General features: G+C 37.9%; 1 protein-coding gene across 1 annotated transcript in view; it reads left to right on the forward strand.

The window, feature by feature from the left end:
• The window catches only part of LOC119409615 (thrombospondin type-1 domain-containing protein 7A), a 351,078-nt gene that overhangs the window by 194,788 nt on the left and 150,634 nt on the right, over positions 1-5,656 (forward strand). The window lies entirely within an intron of this gene.

Here is a 5,656-nt window from a genome sequence, read left to right on the forward strand (position 1 = left end):
GTTTAAGGGCCCGGAGATCACGAGCATCCAGTAGAGTTTTACGGCCTGGACCCTTACGCACAGCGATTGTTCCAGATTCTCTGAATCTTTTGATGATGTTATGCACGGTTGATGATGATAACTTAAAAGTCTTTGCTATTTTACGCTGGGTAACACCATTCTGGTATTGCTGCACTATCTTTCTGCGCTACAATGGTGAAATTGGTGATCCTCTTACCATCTCGGCTTCTGAGAGACACTGGCACTCTGAGAAGCTCTTTTTATACCAAATCATGTTGTCAATTGACCTAATTAATGTTAATTGGTCTTCCAGCTGTTCATTATATGCTCAATTTCCTTTTTCCAGCCACTTATTGCTACTTGTCCCAACTTTTTGGGGATTTGTTGACACTGTGAAATTTTGAATCAACATATTTTTCCTTTAAAATGTTACATTTACTCAGGTTAAACTTTTGATCTGTCATCTATGTTATATTACGAATAAAATATTGGCATTTGCCATCTCCACTTCATTGCATTCAGTTTTTATTCACAGTTTGTTTAGTGTCCCAACTTTTTTGGAATCCGGTTTGTATTAATTCTGCCTCAAATCTGATTGTCTTGAAAGCTTTCCATGTCCAGGTAAAGTTTGTGCAACGTCACACTCTGAAACCATTTGTGTAAATGTATTTGAATAGGTCTAAAAATGATTGCTTTCCATCTAAATATGTTTTAATCTCAATTAAAAAGTTGACGTGGGGAGGATAATTTTTATTACAATATTCTGAAAGTTCGGATCTCACTGAGCTCCGACTGTTAGAGACTCGTTGGAGAATCAAAACTGTAAGAAAATCTGCACATTTTTAGTTGAAGTCCCTGAATTCTGAATGTTTGCGACCAAACGAACAGTGAACCATGTGACCACACTTAGCTCGGCCAATTTGTGAAAATCATGATTTATTGTCTTTTGTAGAATTTGTAAAACTCAATTCAAAATGCTTTATTAATCCCGAAGGGAAATTAAATGTGGTTGTAGCTCATCATCCTGGTTTCATTAAGAGTTGTTATACTGTATATGACTGCTGCAGGCAGGAAGGATCACCCGCATCAGTCCGTCCCGCAGCGAATCTGAAGAAACTGGCTGCAGATGCCGATCCGTCCACCTGGACCCAGCAGGCCTCTCAGTCCTCCTGGTCAGCAGGACCACCTGAATCTTGGGCAGAACTCCTCCCTGAGCGATGGCCACTCCTCTCAGCAGCTTGTTGAGCTCCTCATCATTGCAGACAGTCAGCTGCAGGTGTCGGGGGATGATCCTGGTCTTCTTCTTGTCATGAGCCACGTTTCCTGCCAGCTCCAATGATCTTAGCAGTCAGTCACTCAAGCACCTCTGCCAGGTAGACTGAGATGCATCCACAGCACCTCCTTTACAACTCATTTAGGATTTGGGACTGTATTTGAGGTAATATTTGAACTTGGGATGCATGATATTGGATTTTTGGCAGATATCCGATATGTTAAAACTTATTTGGCCTATAACCGATACCAATACTGATTTTTATTCCCCTAGACTTACAGAGACTCCATAGCTTTCTCGGCTGTGGAATTAATATATTACATTATTCTGCATGGTCTTTGTCAATTTGGCCTGCTACCAAATGCAGATGCCAAAAAGGGGGCTGAAAATGATGTAACACTTCAACTTGGATTATGTTTAATGTCAAATTTGATGACATTTACTCTCTAACACAATGACAACACTCGAACAGTGTAAATTTGTAAATTTTCACAACTCTAAACTCGATGGCGCTCGTAACGTCATAACGTTGTGCAGTAGTAAAAAGGTTTAAAAAAAAATAATCCAGCTGCACAGCATCCAATACCAGAGGAAGTAATCATCCAACAAAAGCCATTTACATCCAGAAACAAGATGAAATAAAGTTTTCAAAAGCAACATCCCAGAATAAAAGTAGCAGCTACTCCAACATGCAGCCACCTTGAGGAGTGCAGTTCTAGGCCATGTACCAGTATATGTTTTTTTTTTTATGTTTTTGTCAATGGAGCACTGTCATGCACGTGTCAAAATACAGCTCTAGTGTTCTTGAGACAGGTTGGAGACACCTTAAGCAAAATGTAGATATGAGTGAAATGCCTGCGACACCTCTGCGAATATTTTGATGGAAAATCTGCTGCATACATTTGTTTAAACCCAAAATTGCAATTTACCACGTACGCCAGGAACCACCCAGCTGTTTCGTTACGCATGATGCACGTATGTTTTTGGACTGCGAGAGGAAACCAGAGTACCAGGAGAATACCCACACGTGCACAGGGAGAACATGCAAAGTCCGAGCAGAACCACTGTTTCTCTGTGCAGCTAAAATAAAACCATCATCTTGGTGTTTTTTCAGTAAACAACAGAACTGCGTCATAACGAATCCTCCGTAAACAAAAGGATCAGGTAATGTGTTTTTATTATTGACTGCATCATGTTCTCATGACAAACTTACAGTTTTGTTTTCGTGTAACAACGATTCAGCCATTGTTTGCATCCCACCTGTTGTTTTCTGAGTGCTCCCTGCACCACCGTGCTGACGTGTCTTGTTTCATTAGGGGATGACCTATTTCCCAGCATTAGTATTCATCAGTGTGTTCTTTGGCTTTGGGCTGACTTTTCACTTACTTGTATTAGACACAATTCAGTGCTGCCACTGCGCTACACGTGCTTTGTCGTACTTTTATCATCTTATCAGGGAGAAACAAATACACTGGGATTGTTGCTGTTCAAACTGTTCACACATAAAACACAAAGGCAGCGTTCTCAGATCTGTTTATTCAGAGCTTATTTGAATATAGCTGCATGCTGGGTTAAAAAAAAACAACCTGTTGTGAGCTCTGAGCCAGCCTGTTTGTGCACAGGTATTCCAGTTCCATCCGGCATTTATCATTTATGCCCCGAGCATTTGCCAGGATTTCATATAACTCCAAAATACAACCAGCCCTGCTGTACTGTTACGGTTAGTCCTCAGTATTTTTTACTTTTAACAAAATGCCTCTGCACTCATCAGCTCTTTCCCAATGTAAGCATGATAGTATCCATGCACATCTTTGCTCATGTCATTGCCCTGACATGCAGTAGAGTTGCAGCAGTCATCTCTCTGTCACATTTACTGCACCTTTGGATCGCAAATCCAGAGTGACAACAAAGACTTCTGCTGCTTATTTGTCAATAAGTTCATGCGATTTAATTCATGTTGAGATGAATAAAAAACATGTCAGAGGTTCTTATTATGTAGATCACTGACAACAAGTGTTGCGTATGCTATTTAAATTAAGTGTGTGTGTGTCTGCTGGAAAATAAAGTCCTCATAAAAAATGAAATAAAAATCATCGAGACTCAAACATGAGTCCCGAAAATGTTAAAAATCTGATGAGATTTGATTCAGTGTTGTATTTATTTTAATGTTCATGTTTTGGTCCTTGCTCTGAGCCAGGTTTTATGTTTCCAAAAGAAGGTGAAGACACAAACGTGACAGACAGAAGGAAGAACAGAATGACCAAAGCTGCTGAGGAGGAAGAGGAGGAGGGAGGCGACAGCAGCAGTGATGCACCGAGGCGACGTGTGGATCAGATGCTGTCACGTGTGTAAACTCAGAAGAGCTGCTGATGGTTGGAGTTCTTCTGTTCTTTGCTCAAATCACAGAAAATACTGAGGCTGAATGATTTCCAAAACAACTTGAACATTTCTGGTTTATATCTCTTGGAAAACATGAATCTGTTCTGATATATGCACAATAATTCAGAGAAATATATCAAGGCTTAGCATCTTGTTGGATGGATTTATTCTATTATGCAACATTTTTTAAATTTCTCCTCTTAAAAAAGGTTAAGTTGCAGTTTTATTCACTATTTTATTTTATTTTACTATTTGGTTGTTGCTTCAGGAACCATCACAGCTGCATTTTGCTTCATTTTGTAAATAAAACTAACTATTTGTGAACAAATAAAAAGCCACAAAAAGCCAGAATGCTTAAGTTTGTTTTCAAAACCTTTCAGATATTTTGGTTTTTGTGTATCGAAGGGCAAAAATAAAAATAGCTTGTTTGTTTTGATGACATCACTATTCAGTTTTGAAACTAAATGAATGCAAAATTAAATATGTAAGGTGTTTGGCCTGTGCTGGTTTTTGAGGTCAGGATAAATAATCACAACAAATGGGCATTAAAAAAGTAGTTTCCTTGAAAGTATTCCAAAACAAAAAGCTAATAAATTTGAAGGCTTTTGTGTTCTGGCAGAACGAGAATAAATGTGCTTTCTGTATTTTTGTGACTGAGCAAAATAATGTGTTGTGGTGTAGAGCATTAGTTCTCATGAGCTTCTCTTTGCAAAGTTGTATGTCACACTTTTTAAACTCTAATATGTTGTAGATATGTTCTTTTGTTTGTTTTTTTTACAGGCGCAATTCATAAAATTAAAATATGGTGGAAAAAGTAATTTTTTATCTATAATTTCAGACATTTTTATAATTTCATATCAATTATCATTAGTTATATAGATTAATTAAACATAGACTGAAACATTTAAAGCCTTTATTATTTATTTATTTTGAAATTTTTGATGATTATGGCTTACAAATAATTTTAAAAACTATTAATTGTCTCAAATATTGTGAAGAGGTTCAATCTCCTGGTGTCTCACCCTGATCAGCTGATGAACTAGACATGAGCTACAAATGTCTCATTCCTCGAGTGCAGCCACTCCTGAACCAGAAACAATCACAAGCGTCTTACCTGCTGAGGAGAAGAACTGAACTGTTGCTCAGTGGTCCAATATTTTCTGTTCAGTTTAAAGTAAATTTTCATGTAGTTTATAAATCAAGGTCTCAGAGTCTGGAGGAAGAGTGGAGAGGTCCAGAATCCACGTTGCTTGAAGTCCAGAGTGACGTTTCCACAGTCGGTGATGGTTTGGGTCCATGTCCTCTGCTGGTGTTGGTCCACTGGCTTTTCTGAAGTCCAGTCAACTCAACATCTACCATGACATTTTAGCGACTTCATGCTTCCTTCGGCTAAAAGTTTTTGATGCTGATTTTATTTTCCAGCAGGACTCGGCTCCTGCCCACACTGACAGAGGTACCAAAAACTGGAATATTCTTATTTTCTGAGAAACTGAATTTTGTTTTTTCATTATCTGTTAGCCATAATGTTTAAAATTACAAGAAATAAAGGCTTGAAATATTTCACTCTGTGTAATAAATAATACACGAGTTTCATTTTCTGAAATAACTGACAAAAAAAATTGAACTTTTTCACAATATTCAAATTTTTTTGTGACGCACCTGTACACCTAAAGAACAACCTTTAAAGGTAAACATGACTGGACTGCATTTCTGATTCAAGGGAAAAAAAACCATATCCTGAAACAATCTTAAAGAAGAAGTGGAGGAAAACAACATCTAAATTAATCCTGATTATCTCATATTCATTTTGAAATAGTAAACATATCAAGAACACAAAGTTTGTTTTCTCAGTCATCCAGGTATATAACAACAAAAAAGGTTGAATCATGTCATCTGGACTTCGTTTTTTTTGTTAAAAAGAAACGTTTCGCCCCTCATCCAAGAGGCTTCGTCAGTCTGAGGCCTAGCCATCTGGTATTACCCAGAAGCCACCCTGACTCTTGT

The sequence above is a fragment of the Nematolebias whitei genome, chromosome 5, assembly GCF_014905685.2.
Source record: "Nematolebias whitei isolate Nwh7 chromosome 5, NemWhi1, whole genome shotgun sequence".
Taxonomy (NCBI): Eukaryota; Metazoa; Chordata; class Actinopteri; order Cyprinodontiformes; family Rivulidae; genus Nematolebias; species Nematolebias whitei.